At 35.5% G+C, this 9,093-nt stretch overlaps 1 protein-coding gene across 1 annotated transcript in view; it reads right to left on the minus strand.

Annotated features, from left to right (window-relative positions):
* LOC150103027 (transmembrane protein 94-like) overlaps positions 1-8,780 on the minus strand; it is a 78,025-nt gene extending 69,245 nt beyond the window's left edge. Inside the window, exon 1 of the mRNA XM_090398055.1 lies at positions 8,654-8,780. The gene's annotated coding sequence lies outside the window, so the exon portion shown is untranslated. The remainder of the gene's footprint in view (positions 1-8,653) is intronic.
* Positions 8,781-9,093: the final 313 nt, after the last annotated feature.

The following is a 9,093-nucleotide window of genomic DNA, read 5'->3' on the forward strand; positions in this document are numbered from 1 at the left end:
GCGTAGCAAGAATCTCCCCTTGCTATGTGTGCTACGTGGATCAAAGCTGCAGCTATAGTGCGTCCAGATTCCTAAGAAGAAAGGGCCACTGATGAGTTAACGTCAGTGTATAATTCAGTGTAAGAGTGTTTCGTTTCGTGTGGAACAAAGGAATAGTGAAGCCGCCATTAAAGAAATTACAGTAAAGAGATCCGAATATCCAGATAAAGCAAGAACGGTGAGCAGAAATCTCTTCATATTAATATCGGAGTAACCGTGGAGTAAGGAGAACTGGTCTTTAAGAACACAGCCCATTTCCGTGAAGTGTTACAAGAACTGTCTGCAGTTTGGACATTTTGTCTATATCTAAGGAAAAAGCATTTTAGGCTTGAGCCAAGTAGGAGACCGAGGCTACGAACTGTTTGTGTCTAAAGAATAATAATGTTATACTGTTAAAATCTAATTGAATGTTAACTAAAATTTTGGGGGAGGATTAAATCTAAAATATAAGAAGGAGCACTGCCTCAAGAAATCTATGTCAGAGTTACTGAATTGACTTGTATATATATGTAATTAGCATGTGTGATAGTAGATTGGTTATTTAGTATATGTTGTCAGAGTCTGAGGATAGTTATATATACATAAGTGAGGGAATTTGTGTCAGTATAGAGGATTACAGTGTAGAAATTTTGGATGTGTTAAATTAAGAAAAGGGAGGGAACCCAGACTCTTTTAATTTAAGGATTAACTAACTTGTATCATTATGTTTTGTGCTAAATAAACGTATTTCTTTATGTGTAATCAAATGAGTTTGTCATGCTTTCTCTGGATTGAATTACCGCTTGGAAAATTACGAACCGTGCATAAAAGGGGAATCCACTAATAATATAAGAAATGGGACCACGAATGCATACTTCATGATCCCTGCATTTTCTTTCTAAGTAATCTTGGTTAGTGTATCAGAATTTAGTTGCCGGCTGACACAGGTCATTAAATAATATAAATTTGTCAGCAAACGAATTAACTGATAATAAGTACAAAAATTTAATGATAACAAAAGATAAAGTTTAAGATAGGAAAAATAAGAGATAAGACGCCAATAAGACCAACGCCACCAAGATATAACAATACTAAACTAAACTTACTGATACCTATCAGACAGCCAGTTTCTAATCTAGCACGCCCACTAATATAAATATTTATTCAACTCCATCCATTCTGATTTAATAACCAATTACTGTGACAACCAATCGATGGCCTTTGTAGAATCTAAATATACCACTGTGTAAGCATCTCCTATGTCTAATGCATTCGTCTCATTATTGTAATAAGTAAGCAAATTAATAAAACATTATTTTCCTTTAACAAAATGCATGCTGTCCATCAAAGAGGAATTGCACTGTTTTCAATCCAATTCTGGATCTTGGTCTACTAACCACTTCAAACTTTAACCACAACACACACACACAAATGGGCCTACAACTTGAAGGTCACCTTCCTTCCACTCCTTTGGAACTTGGCCCACTGGAAGACTCATATTAAACAAGTATGTCAAAGCAGATGTCAACTCCCTGAGACATTCACTCAAAACAAGCATGATATATCATCACGTCCCACAACCTTATTAACATTAAATTTACCCAATCATGTACCTCCTCCTCCTCTCTCTTTCCAGTGCACTTATATCCTGATTGACATCACATTCACAAAGATGAAATACATTCATGAACTGCTCATTTAATATCTCAGCTATATCATGCACAGTGGTTATCATTCTACTATTTTCACCAATCAGTATCATCCTTCCATAATCATTTTCTTCTGCTGACCACAAATTGAAAGAATGCCACGGAATTTTTTTTTTCCCCTCAGTAGATGGTTGTTGCTCATAGTTCACTTTTTTGTACCATTACCAAATGAATCACTTTCAATGTCCACTCTTTATAGTCCTCATGCAACTAATTATTACCACACATCTTGTGCTGCCTCCATAATGCCTTCTTCCAGATTGCATGAATATCCCCTTCATTCATCTATTTCACACCTTTCTTATTTAACCTCCTTACCAGTACAATATATTCAAACATTGTCTCTGTATTCTTGAGCAGGACATAAAGATAGCACTGATCTATTTTCCATCCAAATACACATTCCATGATAAGATACAACCTACCTACTGAGCTCTTCATCACCACCAACCACAGAGCACTACATATATATCTCTTCCTTACAGGTCATCACATGGCTGACTAAACCAAGGTAATCACTTCGTGTTGACTCACCAAATCAAGGAAGAATTGGCACTCCATTTATCAAATAACATTGTCTAATTAAATGACCAAATCCAAGACCTCGGTTCCTCGTGTGCTCTCTGCTACAAACTGCCTATGACTGTTGTCCTTCAAAAACTCAAAAAATTCATTCTCTTCAGCCCTTAGTCACCATCTCTTTATTTCTATTTATATTACCATAATTAAAATCAACCATAACTTCACAACTAGGCCACCTTGTATAGAGAGGCTAGTGACTTCACATTAATTGCCTTAGTATCCCATAATTCAAACCACACAATCTTTCAGTGTGCATAGTGCAACGCATTATGAGTATGGCCGCTACACAAAACAGTTTTGACCTTTATTGCAGTGGCCATTCCCAAAATGCATAGCATGATACACATCTGAAAGAATGTGTGCATTGAATTATGGAATACTAAGACAATTAATATGAAGTCACTACCATCTATAGACAAGTAGCCTAGTCATGAAGATAATTTGTATACAAATTTTGTTAGCTTATACTTGGATAAAGGATTAAACAAGAATATAATTTCTTGGCATCGTTAATTTAATTTATAAGCAAGCAAAAAAAAACTTTAAACAACTAGCTATAATCCAAAGTATTTTAATAATAAGGTTTTAGACTTTTCCATTATTTGTATATGGGAAATATAAGACTTCTGCATTACTTCAACCTAATATCTCTTTTGGGTCTGGCTCCTTGCTTGCCACTCAGAGGTAGGTTTTTTGCCTGTTACTGAGTGAAGCCAAAGCAGAGTTCCTTGTCCTGGAGTGATTTAGATCAGCAGCAATGAGTGTTGATCTTTTATGGTCACTCAGTCACATTTGGAGTAGCCCTTCTCATAATGTACAGCATTACACACACTCAAAAGGATGTGGGTTTTGCATTATGGGATACTAAGGCAATTAATGTGTGGTCTCTATATACAAGTAGCCTAGTTGTGATGATACTTCACATGCAAACTTTCTTTGCTTACACTTGGATAAAGGATTAAACAAAATTATAATTTCTTGGCATCTTTAATTTAATGAACAACAATCTACTGTTGAAATACTTGAAGAGCCGAATAACTGAAGTGCAGTTACATGGTGCTATAGCAGACAGCTGATGCACAAGGGTCAGTTAAATGAAATGTTGTTGTCTGGAAGGTCAGATAAATGGTAGATTAAATGATATGTAGTCCTTATCATACAAACATTGTGTCATTGCTTAAATATAAATGTGGCACATATGCAACAAAAGCATGTGTGCCAAATTCATGAGAGCTTCAAAAATTCCTTGACACAGTGAGAACTCTAATGGATTGAATTTATATTATTATCGTATGGCTTCCATGGAGTCCGAAGACTCATCACAGGAGACCCGAACTGTCCACACAATCTATCATCCCTCTCCTTGAACCCATTAACAGACAAAGCACTCACAACTGACTCTGGCAACCCATTCCACTCATTCACAACTCTGCAAGCAAAAAATCAAGTCCTCACGCCCCTACTATCACACCTTTATTCAACTTTCGGGTATGACCCCTTGTTCTAGTCCCTCTAGCCAAGTGCTGAAACACTGTGCATTTCCCCTGCCTCAAGCTTATAAAATCCTTTAAACAACTTAAATGTTTCTATCATATCTCCTCTTTTCTCTTCTATCAACTAACTTATGCAATCCACATACCCTCAATCTATCCTCATAGGAAACATTCCACAGACCACTCACCATCTTGATTACTCACCTCTGAATCTTCTCCACTGCTTCCTCATATTAAAGTATGCTTTTCTGTAAAAATCATTTGAGTATCTTTAAACATGTGCAAAACATTCCTCCATTCAGTTTCAAATTACCACTGCATTCAGAACTACAAAAGGTCAGTTAAGTAAGAATAATTTATAATTTTACTATTATCGCTAACTAATCTTGATAAAATATTCTAAACACTTATGAAAACTGAACATATTTGTTGAAAAAAAAAAAAAAGTAATCTGGGTGAATCACCTGCATTAACTTTGGTTACAAAAAGCAACTTAATTTGCTGACTGGTGTTATTATTAAAATGTTACTATTGTACTTGAGTTGTAAAGACCTGGAGCAAATCCTATCTAGGATGCAAAAAATCTGTACAAAATGTTATTTTCAACTAAAGGTAAGCTGCTTGTAGTGTTAGATGTTTAATGAAGCGAACCAACTGAGAAAGGATTAAAAATAATATTTCTTCTCATGTCACTGAGACATCATCATCAGGGAGTACAATATGAGAAACACAAAACTAAGTGAAACACATATATGAAAGACTAGGTGGGGTGCACTCCATTGGCACCGGTTTTCCTATGATGCAAACTAGGATCTCGGAGTATTAATCTTTATCATATTTTGGGAAGTATAATGCAACCATATTTATTAAAATTAGGCTGATTTCTGAAAGCAGCTACAGATTCCAAAAATAATCTTCCTCTTCTAAATTTACTGCAATGGAATATGGTGGTCTTTTTCCAATTGATTCTATCAGCTGCATCCAAAGCATGGTCATCAAGGTTCAACTGACCATAGTCATGACTGCAGATGTATTTTTTGTGTGTGTGTGTGTTCTTCAATGCAGATGTTGGCTGATCTTCCTGTCTATCCATAGTAAGCCAACTTGCAGGAACAGGGCATTTTATATACTCCAGGCACAAAGAGAGGAGGGAGCTGATCTTTAATAGAACAGATAAGAGTAGTAAGCTTTTGTGGTACTTGAAAGTCATGCAGTTGAAGTGCCTTGGACATACAAGATGATGATAGCATTACTAAAATGTTTCTGGAGGGAAGGTTGAGGATTGGGGAAAAATTGGTTATTTTTATGATACTGTAGCAACTGTAGCCATTAGATAAGGTGTGGTGTGTATATGAATAAGTTCTGCTGTAAGAGAGGACTTGTTGCAACATATACTATAGATGATACTGCTTAGTGTTTCAATAATATCATATGGTTGAAAGTGGGGAAGGAGGGAGATATGGGAAAGTCTGAAGGTATCTATCTGCCTGTGTAGGTGGACTTCCAGTATTGTATACAGAAAAGAACAGGTTACCATTGGAGAGGCGTATTACCAAAGTATCTAGAAAGACTAAACTATTATTAGTTTATTTTTTCCATGGTAAACTGGATTCTAAGGTGAAGACTATTGTGTTGAAAGAGATCCCAGTTTCCATCTTAGGCCACCAAAGGTGCACACATAGTTTGACTTTTGATCGCCTTCATCTGTCAAACACATAGTTTGACAGATGAAAGTGACCCAGCAAGTCTTGTATTGAGGTAACAGTGTTTCCCACCAGTAACTCTAGTTTTTCATCACATGATGACAGACAAAATAGCCAGAGATACATGAAATGACACTCATGATACACTGGCCAGAGGCTATGACAGAGCAGTTAATACTGTCCTATCATACCATTAATTAGGCATCTACAAAGCATAGTTACTTGGTTTTGTCAGACCAATCAGCCTGACTTAACATAAGCAGAATATGTCATGAAATTAGATTTTTTTTTTTTTTTTTTAATTGTAAGCACTCTAGAGGGTTTCTCTGATAAAAAGGCAGCAATTCTCATCTAGAATTCCATCATCCTTGGAATTGCTTTTCCATGGTAGCTATATCCTGATGGAATCAATGGCCATTCTCATCTCATACTATGCTCCGAATGGTTGGAAAGAAATCTAGACTTGATTCAAGGAAATGCATCTTTAATGATATTAAAATCCATGGATTTTTAGTGCCTTTGTATCTCATTTTTAATATTACCATAATTGTCAGACTAGACACTAGTTATCTTAAACAACTAACCATGCTATATGCTTTTTTTTTTTTACTTCCTTTCAATGATAAAACTGGTGTTCTTCCTGACTGTTTATATATGGAGGCCAATAAAAATGCCTTCTTTTATTTCAGCTTAAATTTTTTATATATGGAGGCCAATAAAAATGCCTTCTTTTATTTCAGCTTAAATTTATCCTATGGAAATATGTTCTTCAACTAATCCAATGTTTCACTATGATTATTTAAAGAATATGCATAACATTTTTCATCCATCCAAGAAGTTATGAAGCCTTAGCTGAATTTGAAAAATGCCATAAATAACGAAAGATATGAAAATCATAATACAAATGTTAAATGTGCTTCATTCAGCTTCTGTGCATCATTTTTTAATTATAAATGCATGATATAGTGATTTTCTAGTCAAAACAATACATTACTTCTTGCAGCATCTATTCTGTACTACACATGTAATCCAGAACTGGTTGTGAGATCTTGGAGTGATTTCATAAATTAAAAGCATGCTTGCCACTTTCTAAATAAATGATTACCATGCTAATTTCACTGCACAATTATAGATGGGTCTGTATATCTGCAGTTACGATCAAGGTGTTAGAAAAATTGGTTAGAAATAGAATACAGAACAGGGTGGATTGACATAAGATGCTCTATGTTGGTCAGCATGGGTTACTAAAGGGCAAGTCACGTTTTAGCAATCTATTTATGTTTTATGATAAGTTAATGTGTGTGTTGGTTATGGGAGAATCATACACAGAATGATATTCTTGTACTATGCAAAGGCATATGATAGATTACCACATGAGATAGGTGTGCAAACTGCAGAAGATAGGATTGGATAGTGGATTGGTTAGATGGATTGAGGATTGGCTTTCTGAAAGATATCAGCAAGTTGTGTATGATGGAGCAAAAGGGCCCTACCATTTAACTTATCTGTTAATTATATTCCATGTGAATTGGCTTGGGATCTTGAAAAGTTTGAAGATGATGTAAAGTTTGGTAGAAGTGTCAGGAGTAGTGCTGATGTCAATTTCTCCAGGAAGATTTGAATAGACGGTTGGAAAATGAGTGGGTTTGCAGTTTTGATATTAAAAATTGCAAGGTGTTACACTTTGGGATACATACTGTATTGGTGGAGCTGTATTTCAGAAAGTGGATGAGATTCAGGATCCTGGAGTGATAGTAGACAGCAGACTGAAGTTCCAAAGGCACATCACAAATGTTGCAAAGACTGTACATCTATCGTTGCTATGATAAAAAATACATTGACACGTAGGGACAAGGAGGTTGTGGTGCCTCTATATAAGGCACTGGTCAGAACACATGGACTACTGTGCTCAGATTTGGTTACCTGGTTTTCGTTATGATGTGGAAACACTAGAGGTCCAAAGACAAATGACCAAAGTGATATCAGGACTCTGAAGTGTTGATTATTAAGGGCGTTTGAGGAAATATGGATTACAGAGGTTGGTGGATAGGAGGAAAAGGGGAGATATGATAGAACTTCTGTATTAATGTGATAGAATCCCCTAAGGGATTCTATCACATTAATACAGAAGAAATTATAAAAAGAGTGGATACGAAGATGGGAAGAATAAGAGGTCATCCCTGGAAGTTGTATAAAGATGTGGTAATGAAAGGTGTAAGAAGTAGAATTTTTAAGTGGAAAGTTGTTGGTATGTGGTGAGCATTGCCAGTGAAAGTAGGTAGTGTAAATATCTTCAAAGTTCATTATGCCAGACATGTTGCTAGTTGAGTGGGCCTCCCATGATGAGTCTCATGCCTCTGTGGAGGTTACCAAAATGATAATAATAATAATATACATTAAACCATGGTCATTATTAGACACAATGCTGAGCATCCTTTAGTTTATATAATAAATTAAATATATATTTATTTAAACCCCAGATACCACTAAAAGGTAAGAAATTACATGACATGCTAATTTCGGAATTTCGTGTCGATACATTATTTTTCAAGTTTTGTCGACATATGCATTTCATATATCAGTCAAACATAATATAACTACTTAAATGACATTGTAGAGATACGCGGGAGAGGGGTCTGGAATAAACACCTAGAACAAAAATTATATTAAAGCAACTGATAAAGCCACAAGAAAGAACATACGAGGATATAAGAATATAAAAACATAAGTTCCCTTCATAACTCTGCTACTAGGATGTTCTTTCTTTTGGTTATATCAGTTGCTTTAATATCATTTTCGTTCTAGTTGTTTATCGGGACTTTCCAGCCCCCCCCCCCACCTCGTAAGTTATGTTTTAGAGATAAATATCTCACATACGCACACAATCTTAAGTAAAGACTGACAAATAAAAATGAGAAAATAGAATTTAAAGTATGCAAAATTTAGTCAATAAATAAGTTCTACTCTTTAAAAAAATGAAATTAATATAGTAAAATTACTACCAAGCAACGTCGGTTAACAGAAACACTAGTAAATACGGAAATCGAAATCACAAAAACACAGGACACAATACAATTGCATTATAAAATATGCACGCAGAATAAAAGTATATTAAATGGAAAACCGCATATAAAAATTAGAAATGTACCATGTAAAAGTATAAAATCGAAACCCGCGGCTGATTTTATACTTCCACACAAAAGAGTAAACTGTGTCCTCTGCTACAGGCATAATAGAGGAAGGATAGCATATATATTATTGATCGCAAGACGCAAGACATAGCTGACTATAATGGTGAAGCAAAATGCTTTTATAATCCCTGCTATCTGATAAGATTACTGTGTGAGGAAAAGTTCATGAGCTAAGTGCTCTGCCTGAGTGGGTGCGATTTAAAGATCTTCATTTGGAAGTAGGATGGCCTTGGGTCTCCCATATTTGGAGAAGTCTGTTTCATCATAATTTGCTGCTTGTTGCACTAATTCATTTGGATGTGAAGTGGATGCTGAGAAGAATTTTACTGACGAAGACTGCAGGAAAGAGTATATGTAGGGGATATTTGTATCCCGGTGGAGTTGGACATTTCTGACA

Source organism: Typopeltis vanoorti, chromosome 9 (genome assembly GCF_054136105.1).
Source record: "Typopeltis vanoorti isolate ZY-2024b chromosome 9, IOZ_Tvanoo_1.0, whole genome shotgun sequence".
Classification (NCBI taxonomy): Eukaryota; Metazoa; Arthropoda; class Arachnida; order Uropygi; family Thelyphonidae; genus Typopeltis; species Typopeltis vanoorti.